The sequence below is a fragment of the Felis catus genome, chromosome D1 (genome assembly GCF_018350175.1).
Source record: "Felis catus isolate Fca126 chromosome D1, F.catus_Fca126_mat1.0, whole genome shotgun sequence".
In the NCBI taxonomy this organism is placed as follows: domain Eukaryota; kingdom Metazoa; phylum Chordata; class Mammalia; order Carnivora; family Felidae; genus Felis; species Felis catus.
This window is the reverse complement of record NC_058377.1, coordinates 14,600,697-14,612,963: the sequence shown is the minus strand read 5'-3', so window position 1 is coordinate 14,612,963 and position 12,267 is coordinate 14,600,697. Positions and strand designations below refer to the sequence as shown.

The following is a 12,267-nucleotide window of genomic DNA, read 5'->3' as shown; positions in this document are numbered from 1 at the left end:
TTCTTTTTTTTATTAAAAAATTTGTTTATGTTTTATTTATTTTTGAGAGAGAAAGAGAGAGACAGAGTGTGAGTGAGGGAGGGCCACAGAGAGAGGGAGACACAGAATCCGAAGCAGGCTCCAGGCTCTGAACTGCCAGCACAGAGCCTGACGTGGGGCTCAAACTCATGAACCATGAGATCATGACCTGAGCCGAAGTCAGGTACTTAACCGACTGAGCCACCGGGGTGCCCCTTTCCAAAATTTCTTTATCATCCCAAACAGGAAACTCTGTATCCGTTAAGGAATTCCACATTATCACCCCCCACGCCAGCTTCTGGTAACCTCTACTCTACTTTCTGTCTCTAGGAGTTGACCTGTTCTAGAGAATATGCATAAAGGAATCATACAATATTTGTCGTTTTGTGCCTGGCTTCTTTCACCTTTCACTTACCGTAATGTTTTCAAGGTTCATCCATGTGGTAGCATGGACCAGAATGTCTTCCTCCTCCTCCTCCTCCTTCTTTTTCTTCTTCTTCTTCTTCTACTTCTTTTTTTTTTTTTTAAAGGCAGAATACTATTCCATTGTATGTATAGACCACATTCTGTTTAGGCACTCACCATTGATGGACTCCTGGGTTGTTTCTACCCTTTGGCTATCGTGAATAATGCTATTATGCGATTTTCAAGTCTCTGCTTTCAATTCTTCTGTGTATATATCCAGAATCAGAATTGCTGCATCATGTGGTAATTCTATGTTTAATTCTTTTTGAGGAAACGCCATATTTTCATGCAAATGTTTTACATTACCGTCAACAGGGAACTGGGGCTTTTTTCTCCTTACCCTCTCCAACACTTGTTATTTTCTATTGTTGTTTTAATAATAGCCATCGTAATAGTATTACTTTAAAAACTATAAACAAACAAACAAACAAACAAATAAATTAATAAATATTCACCAGAGCTACTCCGGGATCCAGGCTTGACCACATAGCAAGACTGAAACACTTAAACCCAGAAGAACCATGTACTTAGAGTCCCCTGCAAGTGCCGGGTAGGGGGTGTTTCCTGGACTCCTGCACAGCCCACATCAATATCACCCAGTGCAGTTTGTCCAGAGCCCAGCACACTCTCAGGCCTGAAGCTCCCCCAACCCCCCGTGGCCCCTCAGGTGACCCGGATGTGATGGACTCCTCTACAGGCATGGGCTAGTGCCCCCAAAGAGTGTCAGCCAGCCCTGGTGTGGGCTGGGCTGAGACGCTAGCCACACACCTGCACCCATCCCCAAAGCTCAAAGGTCAGAGGTCATTTGAGAACGTCAGAGAGGTCACGACCCCTGAGGTGTCTGGTGTATGGAACGACCTTGATTAGGGAGAGGAGAGCACAACGAGGCAAAGGAAGGGTGTGGGGCCTGCTCTCCTCCTGAACCCACAGGGCCTTACTGCTGTTGAGGGATTGTTCCAGCCCAGTCAAAAACAGCGGGGATGCTGTGTTCTTTTGGTGTTATCATAGAACACCCCGTGATCCCAGGATGGGGCGCACAGGTGATGGCATGCTCTGGGGAGAGAAACCACAATTGTGGGGTTATCTGGGACTTCTCTGTCGGAAAGCATGGAGGACAGAACCATGGTTATCTCACCGTGTGACAATTAGCAGCTAATAATGGAGGGAAATAGTTAGAGACCCCAGCATTGCCCAGAAGAGTGAGAATTTGAGGGGCATCTTCGGGGCTCAGTTGGTTGAGCATCTGACATCAACTGAGGTCATGATCTCACGGTTTGTGAGTTTGAGCCTGGCATCGGGCTTGCTGCTGTCAGCACGAAGTCTGCTTCGGATCTTCCGTTCCCCTCTCTCTGTGTCCCTCCTCCCACTCCTGCTCACGCTCTCACTCTCAAAAATAAATAAAACATTGAAAAAAAAGAGGATTTGAGCAGCTGGTTCTGAGACAGTAGGCAAGTGATGCAGTAACTGAAAAACTAGGACCTATGCACAAAATCATAGGACTTGAGGTTTGGAGGGAATCGCCGTGTCTCTCGGGCCAATTCCTTGACACTGTTTCTAGCAAATGAACACAACTCTGCACAGACAGGTACCCCATTCCTCCACCGTTGTGTGTACAGACTGTGGTGGCCAGGCTGCCACATGGCTCCAAGATTGATCCTCCTCTCTGGCTCACGCCCTGTGTGGTGTCTCTCATGGGTGGAGGGCTGACCTGTGTGATCAATAGGCTATTATGACTCCTGAGGCTAGGTCAAAAGGGCCTTGTGGCTCGCACCTTGCTCTCCTTTGGATCACTGACTCTGAAGGAAGACAGCTACTCTGTTGGGAGGACACTCAAGCAGCTCTGGGGAGGGGGCCACACGGAGAGGAACAGCAGCCCCTGCTCAACAGCCAGCACCAACTTGCCAGGCACGTGAGTGAGCCACCTTGGAAACAGATGTGTGGTCAAGCCTTCGGATGACTGTGGCCCGAGCCAACATCTTGTCTGCAACCTCATGACATATCCTGGACCAGAACCGCACAGCCTAGCCACAGACCCACAGCAATTGTGAGAGATCATACGATGTTAAGTTTTGGGGTGATTTGTTATGCAGAATAGCTGACTAATACACATGCCTCACACAGTGCCTGGCACACAGTCACCGCTCGGTTGAGTCAATCAATCCTGTTTAGCGTCGAACACCTCCACTGACAGCCAACTTGCCATCTACCCAGACGATTGGTTTTATGTTTGAACAACTCTGTTAAAGATTATTTTCTTAAGTTTATTTTTATTTATTTTTGAGAGAGAGAAAGAGAGCAAGCAGGAGTGGGGCAGAGAGAGACGGAGACAGAATCCCAAGAAGGCTTCACATTGTCGGCACAGAGCCTGACGTGGGGCTCAGACTCACCAACTGGGAGATCATGGCCTGAGCTGAAGTCAAGAGTTGGATGCTAAACCAACTGAGCCACCCAGGCACCCCCTCTGTTAAAGATTATTAGATTTAAACTTGTTCTTTCTCAATACAGCATTGGTGGTACTTTTGCTTCTCTTCTGAGCCACAGAATAATTATAATCCCCTTATATATATGTTCTGTCCACAGGAAACCTACCAAGACACTCCTCGCATGGAGCCCCAAACCTTGTAGACAAAATTGAGCCAGAGATGTGCCATACTTCACCTCTGCCTTGGGATGAACAATTTCGGTTGGTTTCTGAGAAGGGAGAGGTCTCGCCCATCTTGTTTATTCTCATATGATCAGTGCTTCGCACAATGGCTAGAACCTAGCAGGTGCACAATAGATATTTGTTGAATAAATTAACAAATTTAATGAATCTTTGTCTCATGCTCAGTGGTACAATACGTGTGTATTCATCTTTACCAGGTCATGCTGAATTGTTTTACAAGCTGATTGTACCACTTTTTCTTTATCTCTTCCAATGCTAGGAAAGTTCTGGACAAGCCGTCTAATTTCCTTACTTTTTCTCTGATGTCTTCCTTCTCTGTATGCTCTCCTTTCTGGTGGACTTCCTCACCCTCTACTCAGGTTTTCGTTTCTGCATCCTTATTTTTAATTTTTTTTTTCAACGTTTATTTATTTTTGGGACAGAGAGAGACAGAGCATGAACGGGGGAGGGGCAGAGAGAGAGGGAGACACAGAATCGGAAACAGGCTCCAGGCTCTGAGCCATCAGCCCAGAGCCCGACGCGGGGCTTGCACTCACGGACCGCGAGATCGTGACCTGGCTGAAGTCGGACGCTTAACCGACTGCGCCACCCAGGCGCCCCTGCATCCTTATTTTTAATTTGCAAGATCTTTTTAAAAAAAATCTGTGAATGTTCTTTTATAATACCCTATTCCTATTTTATCGATGTGATATATTTAACTCTCTGATGATATTCATGGTATTTTTTTTTAAGTAGGCTCCATGCCCAATGTGGGCCCAACACAGGCCCAACATGGGTCTTGAAATCACAACCCTGAGATCAAGACCCAAGCTGAGATCAAGAGTTGGACTCTTAACTGACTGAGCCACCCAGCTACCCCAATATTCATGGTATTTTTAAGTGTTCTTTCTGTATAGCTTTGGTTTTCTTCAAGTTCTTTTTGAAATGTTTGTTTTGGGTCTCTGTCTTTCACATTAGGATCTGTCCTCAAACAACTGGTAATGTTTGCTTGTCTGCTTAAATTTAAGAGTCAGGATTTTAAAGCTGGTTTGAAGCTCCAAGTACATGAGTGGCACTCATTGGCTGTGAGCCTCACTGTTGGATGATCCTCTGGAATGTTCAGTTGGGGAACTCCTAATGTAGAAATATTTAGGTATTTCCTTTTGAGTTGGTCATGTGTCCTTAGGAAGTTTCTCTCACTTTCCTGCCTGGAGGGTAAAGGCCTGGATACCAGTGTTCTTGGGGCTCAGTGGAAGAAGCAGGATGGGGCTCAGCATTCAGAGGGCATCCTTTGATTTAATCCCTTTATTTCTAGCATAGCATCCCTGTTCTCAACTCTGCCTGACTTTCTTTTTTAGTTTTTCCCTTTTCAGAAAATAAACCTCCAGTCTTTGCTAAGGTGAGATAAAGGAGCTAAAGTTTTACCTGCTCTTTAAATAATTTCAACCAATCTTTCCTATTTTACAACAGCCTCTTCATTCACCTCTAGCGGTAACTGGTGCCTTGCGTTCAGGGCTGTTATGTATGTCTGTACAAGCTGTGCACTGCCCAATTCTGAGGACACCTTTCTCACACTAGGGACATTATTGAATTGTGTATTGATTATGACAAGTTTCTGGCAGATGGCAGTAGTGTGTCTTGAGAATGTGGAGGTCAGTTCTAATTCACACACAGGTGCAACGTAGGCTAGCTGCAGATCTACTCTAATTCCTTAAGCCTTTTGTTAATTCAGTGTGATAAAAAAAAAAGGTGGGAACTCACCTTTCCCCGCTGCCAACTTACCATCCGCTCTCTCAGGACTGCTGAATCAATTGCAAAGGGTCTGCCTATTTTCTACCTTTACTGTCCTGCTGGCACCTTTTCGTCTATCCTTCCTGGTCCTATGGGTCTAAGTCTTTTCTTAAAAAAAAATCTCTTTACCATAGTTTGAGGGAGGTTTCAGAAAAAAAGTGAAATTAGATACATGCATTCATTTTTCCATGTTTATCTGGAAGACCACAAAAGTAGCATAGATGGAAGATCATTGAGAGCTTTGTGGTGCATCTATGCCTCTGAGGTCTAAGCCACTGGTTCCAACCTACCTGGGAGGTCTTCAGAATTGTTGCAAAGGGTTTGCGAATAGGAATGTATCTGTTCAGAAAATGTTCTCCTATTTAAAAATTATGTTAAGGCAATCACCATGGAATGCATGCATTTAGCTATAAAGATGTCCATTGCAGTGCTGTTTTAAAAATCAAAAACAAGGGGCGCCTGGGTGGCGCAGTCGGTTAAGCGTCCGACTTCAGCCAGGTCACGATCTCGCGGTCCGTGAGTTCGAGCCCCGCGTCGGGCCCTGGGCTGATGGCTCAGAGCCTGGAGCCTGTTTCCGATTCTGTGTCTCCCTCTCTCTCTGCCCCTCCCCCGTTCATGCTCTGTCTCTCTCTGTCCCAAAAATAAATAAGTGTTGAAAAAAAAAATAAAAAACAAAACAATGTTGAAGACGGGATTGTTAAATTATTGGTATGTCCGTATTCACCTCCACTGAAAATCATATTGTGAGTGAACATGTATTGACATGGATGCATAAGTATGATATCTCTTGAAAAGGTAAGTCAGGTTACTGGACAGCTTGATACTATAAAAGTGAATTGTCAAAAATGAAAGTAAATATATGCCTAGATAAAAAAAATATGGAAGAATATACAAGAGCCGATGGTGGAGTTATGGGTGATTATATATAATTGTGCTTCTCTGTATTTTATACTTTTCTACATTGTACTAGTCTTTTACATATTAACAAAATGAAAACCTATTAATGTTAATATTTTAATAGACAGGACTTCCCACTTCAACATGCCAAGGCGCTCTTGGTTCCAGCCATAGATCTTGTCAGGCCACCAGAAGCTTAGATACTTGGGCAACCTCACCTTGATCTTATGCAAAATTGCCAATGACCAGGGACTTTTTGCTACAATTCTAAGGTCCCTGTATATAAAGTCCCACGGGGATATTTAGTTAGCTATTCTGTGTTTGGAAAAGCTTTATTTTCTGTTTGAGTCTGGTGCGCTTCCTTCTTCTGAGTATGACAATAATGTAACTGATTGAATTTCTCGCTTCATGGGCTTCCAGAAAACCCAAACCAATATGAAGTCAACAATTACAACCTTCTCATACCTAATTGCCTCTGTGATTGTCTTTTAGATCTTGTGTCTTATCAGATTATGGTTTTGTGTTATTATTTTTATTTTCACTGTTCCTGTCACCACCACCACCATCATCATCATCATCATCATCATCATCTCAATTTTGACTGCCAGTAGCCTCAGATCTTTGGAGATGGAAAAGGGTATGTGTAAACAAAACCCAAACAAATAAACAATGAAAACCCTTATCTCGTTGGCACACCAGCACTTTGTTGACTCAGAATGTGCCCAGTACATTTCGTGGTATTAGAGTTCACGTCACTGGCCCCACCAAGCTGTTACATCACCAGCAGGTGGGAATCTCTCAGACATGATAGATCATGGACTGTGGAGGGTAAACAGGTCACAGTGACAAGGCTAAAGCCGTAAGGACTTGTTGTTCTGGCCGTAGCTAGAGCTGGTTCTATCTCTGCGAGGACAGGCAGGAGAGGAGGAGAACAGAGGGGGGCATGTTAAGTATGGGATAGGATAAGGAGGGAGAGGTGGACTCCACTCCCTGTGGTAACTTGACAGGTGTCCCTGGGCTTGGCTGTCCTTCCCCTGGCTGGCCCTGAGCCGCTGTTCCTGTGTCTACATCAGCTTACACATGGACCCTGGCTTCCCCGTGTTTCAACAGCCCTCTTTGTCCCAAATTGTAAACCCCTTGGGATGAAGGGGCAGGATCTGGCTTTCTACTGAGCACAGTGGGTTCCTGGCTTCTCCCAGCAAGAAGTGTAGAGGCTGTTGTGATTCCAGTCCCAGGAGCAGGGTTCTCTCATCCTGAGCGTGAGGTGGTGCATTGAGCATGGACTCCAAAGTCAGACAGACCTGGGATTGGTGCAGGGCAAGACCCTGAGCAAGTGACCGAATCTTTCTGAGCCTCAGTTTCTCTGTAAGTAAAATGAGGATAACAATACCTACTTTGGAGCGTTACAGGTAGTAAAGGTAAATGTTGGGCACATGGCAGGCGCTCAATAGAGGAGTCACTGTGATCAAGTTTTTCAAATCCTATTGGGCTCAGAGGGCAGGGACACTCGCAGGTGTTTCGTAGGCTTTCTTCCCAGGCTGTTCCGCTGCTGAGTGCTGGCCAGACTGAGCCCTCCCTCATTTCCAAACCCCCCCCCCACCCCGCCCCCATGCTACGATGGCATGGCTTTCTGCCTCCAAGCCTTTACCCCTGCCATGCATATTGCTTCTTTCTTCACCCTCTGGAACAAACCCCTTTGTCTTCAGCCTCCACTTCTTGGCCTTTGCTGGAAGCTGGTCTTTGCTCAGGACACCTGGTTTCCCTGTAGCCTTCCTTCGTGTTCTTCAGGCCTGGCTGCTGTTTCCAGACCCCTAAATCTTTGAGGCTGGTTCTATCTGGCTACACTCCCTACTTGCGCTTAGTGCTGATTTCCACATGCATGGAGACTGTGTGCTTGGCTCCTAGTTGAGCATCTATCTCTTCTCCTGGGAGCTTGCCTTCGTGCAAGGGATATCAAATCCATGTGGAAAATGCAGCCAAATGCTCCCCTCTCAGCTCCTTGACCTCAATTTTGGCATCCTTTTCCTCCATCTCATTTCAGGTGAGCAAACACTTGAACTGCTCTGCCTCTAGCACGTTTCTCTCCAGCACCCCCCTTGCCAGGCACATCACCAGCCCTCTGTTTTCTCGCTGCCTCCCTCACCCCCTTCCTGGGCTCTGGCCTCACCCTCCACCCTGCCCAGTGCTTGAAGTCTCTTGCTGAGATTCCCTGAGATCCCCTGTCTTCCTCTTTCATTCCTCCAGCAAAACCGCATCCAGAATCAAGCCGGCTTCTGCTTTTCCAGCTTCACTTTGTGGAGCCCCGTTAGAGAAAATCCTGCTCCAATTTATACCATTGTGAAGTCAAGGCCTCCCGCTCTCAGTGGGCCCGTGGCTAGGGTCTGGTCAGCCTTCTGTGAGTTCCTGCTCAAGTCTCTGTCCCCTTCCCCAAAGCAGCTACCCCAGGGCTGCTCAGGTCCCTTCCTTTCTTCCTTTCTGCTCAGGTCTCCATGGCCTGGCGCTTCTGCATCCACCGGCCCACCGCCTCTGCTTCTGCTGGGCTCACGGGAGCCTCTCATGGACAAAACCCAGGGATACGCCTCACTCAGCCTTTACCTTCCTTTCTCTCTCCAGCCATTTGACGCGGAGGACTTCTTGCTTCTCTTTAAAATCTCCTAATGAACTATTTCAAGCACTCATAAAAGTACACAGGATAGTATGACTAATGCCCACGCCCTCTTTATCAAGATTTGACAAGCACTAATGTTTTTGTCTTTAGAATTTTTTTTTTCTTTTTTAAGAAACAAAATGTGGCAGATAGAGCAAAAGTCCCTGTTGTTCCTCCCCCCATCCATTTCCGTTCCCTCAGAGCTCTCATGAGACTGAGGCTGGTGAGTCTCCCTTCCATCCACGGTTTTATTCTTTCATACATAAGTATGTATGTACAAATCATGAGCAGTGCTGTTTCACATGCCATAAGAATTTATGTAAACAATATAAAATTGTTTGTATCATCTTGCAATTAGCTTTCTTTCACTTTATATTGTTTTGGGGATATATCCCTGTCTCTCTGTATATAATGTATTCATTGTTACCAGCGAATATAGTACTCCATTCTGTGAATATACCAGAATTTATCCATCCGTCTACTGATGGACATTTAGGTTGTTTTTCTTTCCTTTTAAAAAAAATTTTTAAATTTGTTACGTATTATTAAGTTATTATTATTATTTATTGTATTATTATTATTTTCCTATTAAAAACAATACTTGGATTTCCCTTGAGGCCTAGTGTGTATGCAGTTATGATAAGGATTCTGTATTTCCTGAGGTACAGGGTTCTTTCCACATCAAGTTTCTTGCCTGTTTTTCACATTCTTATTTTTCTGTGATTCTATCCATTTTGAGAAAATGGTACTAAAATCTCTCAGCAAATGTGTTGAGTTCTCTTTGAGCCTCGGCAGTGTTTTGGTTTATGTCTTTTGAGGGTATGATGTTAAGTTTTATGGTCCTGGTAAATGTTTTATCCTTGATAAATTTTTTCTTTCTGTTAATCCTCTTTGCCCCCAAGCTTACATGTTCTGATATTATATTGTTATATATTCATTCTTTTCATTATTTTTGTCTGGTATGTCTTTAAAAAAAATTTTTTTTAACATTTATTTATTGTTGAGCAACAGAGACAGAGCATGAGCGGGGAGGGGCAGAGACAGAGGGAGACAGAATCTGAAGCAGGCTCCAGGCACAGAACCCGACGCGGGGCTTGAACCCACGAACTGCGAGATCATGACCTAAGCCAAAGCAGGATGCTCAACTGACTGAGCAACCCAGGTGCCCCATTGTCTCGTATGTCTTTTTAAAGTCCCTCTCCTCTGCCATATTTTTAGTTTTTCTTTGATGTTACAGTTTCATTATGCCCCTTTATGTAGTAAATGACTGGAATTTTTTAACATCTAATTTTTATAAATCTAATTGTTACCAATAACAAGAGTAAACTCTTATGCAGCACTTACTATGTGCCAAGCTTTGCTCTCAGTATTTTTATTTCATTTGTTAATATATTAAAGTGCTTATTTCTCACAGAACCTATGTGGGAAGTACTATAATTATTCCCAGTTTGCTAATAAGGAAACTGAAGCACAGAGAAGTTAAGTAATTTGCCTAAGGTCACAGAGCTAATCCATATCAGCATTGTTACCCACACAATGTAGCTCCAGAGCTGATACTCTATGGACTGGTTTAATCTATCCCCTTCTATTGTGATTACTGATTTGTTTCTATCATATTATTTTGTATCTTCTATTTACCATGGGGTTTTGTTTTTTTTTGCACCTTTTATCTTTCTGCTCGCACTTCTACTGGTTTTGTTATGTTCCTTTAAAAAATAATTGTATGCACTTTTAAATTTAGTTTTTATTTTGTCAAACTACACAGTTTAAAGAATCAAACAATTCTCCAAGTTGGGATAAAAAAGTAAAAAATCCTGAAGCTCATCCCCGTTTTCCACTCTGCAAAAACCTCTTTTGGATCTTAGCAAATTCTATGTTATTACTCTCTGATTTTCCAGTTTTAGGTGTATCTTATCTTTAGGCTTATGATTGTCCACTATGGCCAAAGAAAATGGGGTTCTCTTTCACATATACACACCTTGCAAACAACACACACACATACACACCACTTCCTGTCCCCTGCCTTCCAATTTATTATATCATAAGTCTTTTTTTTTTTTTTTTTTTTTTTAAGTAGGTTCCACACTGGGCAGGACTTAAACTCACGACCCTGAGATCAAGACCTGAGCTGAGATCAAAACCTGAGCTGAGATCAAGAGTCAGATACTTGGGGCGCCTGGGTGGCGCAGTCGGTTAAGCGTCCGACTTCAGCCAGGTCACGATCTCATGGTCCGTGATTTCGAGCCCCGCATCAGGCTCTGGGCTGATGGCTCAGAGCCTGGAGGCTGTTTCCGATTCTGTGTCTCCCTCTCTCTCTGCCCCTCCCCCGTTCATGCTCTGTCTCTCTCTGTCCCAAAAATAAATAAAAAAACGTTGAAAAAAAAAAAAAAGAAAAGAAAAAAAAAAAGAGTCAGATACTTAACCCACTGATCAACCCAGTTGCCTCTATTATATCATAGGTCTTATTCAAACTACAATATCATAGCCATGATTATGTATATGCTATTCATATGTGGTTTATAATGGTAATTTTTCCAGTACTTTTTTTCTACTTGCAGTTAATAATTGTCCTTTGTTGTGGTTTATTTGATTTTCTATACTTTTCAGTAATTTATCCCCAGATTCTTACCCAGTTGTGTAAATTTGGAATATAGGGAAGCAGGCTAGGAAGCAGAAATCAAGCATACATATGAAATACATATATATAGAGAGAGGAAGCAAACAGCAAAATATTAATTACTATATTATTAATATGCAATTAATAAACTCACCTACGTGGTGATTTTAAGGATGGTCACTGTACTTTCAACTCTTCTGTATGGTTGAAAATTTTCATAGTAAAATAGAAGAAAAAAAATGAAGGTGATATGAACCCTTGCATCCATGAGTCACATTAGGATGGACCATCTTGACCACAAAGAACCCCCCAAAGTGTTTCTTTTTGCCTATTTTCTTGGTGTAGTCATATTTCTCAGGAGAATGTTCTAGTCTCCTTCCTGGAGGGTAAGGTCTAACTGACCAACATTTTGGCCAAATGTGATGTGAAAGGGAGGCATTTCATAATTTAGTATATAAAGTTTTACTTAAATCCTCTTTTTTTGGGGTATAAGAATGCTGGTCCCAATAATACCTTGTTTTCTCCAGGCCAGAGACCCCTCTTACCCTCTTTGGGAATAAACATCTGGTTTCCTGCTGCTTTGGGGGGAAGGTCAGTAATCCAGCTGAGTGAAGTTGGGGAGCACATCTGCTTTTCAGACAGACTTGCAGCCACTTGCCATATCTTTAGCTCCATTGTCATCCATGTTTCTAGAAAGGCCTATCACCTCTTATGTCTGAACTTTCGGGGCATTCAGTGGTACAAATCAGGGGGTTTCTTGGGTTTCTCCAATGCTGCTGTAAAACTCATCTTTTTAGGTGTATCTAAAAAGATGCCCATTTGAGCACATGGAAGCTGTCCAACTTCCAAAATATCCTGTCTCCTATTCTCTTTGTGAATTTATGCATTTTTTAAAGTGCCCTATAATGCGGCTTTATTGGGATTTCAAGAAAAGACTGCAGGCTAATGCATGCAATCAATCCACCATCGTTTACTAAAAGTCAATCTGATGTTCTTTAGTCTCATTCCCATATACTAGTTTGAAAGCTGTACATCCTTTGTATTCTTTTAATGGGTTATCCTTAAAATTTTAATATTCCTGCTTGACCTAACAAAGTCTAAAAGATAATCAATATCCCTATCTTCTTGCTGAATAATGCAAAGACTGTAGAATGCTTTAACTTTGATCTCCGCTTTCCGATTTTCTAG

At 43.2% G+C, this 12,267-nt stretch overlaps 1 long non-coding RNA gene across 1 annotated transcript; it reads left to right on the top strand.

The window, feature by feature from the left end:
* The first annotated feature begins 584 nt into the window (after positions 1-584).
* Positions 585-3,291, top strand: LOC123380353. Its single transcript, XR_006585978.1, has 2 exons — positions 585-2,527; positions 3,064-3,291. It is a non-coding gene; the product is annotated as an uncharacterized LOC123380353 (long non-coding RNA).
* The last annotated feature ends 8,976 nt before the right edge of the window (positions 3,292-12,267 follow it).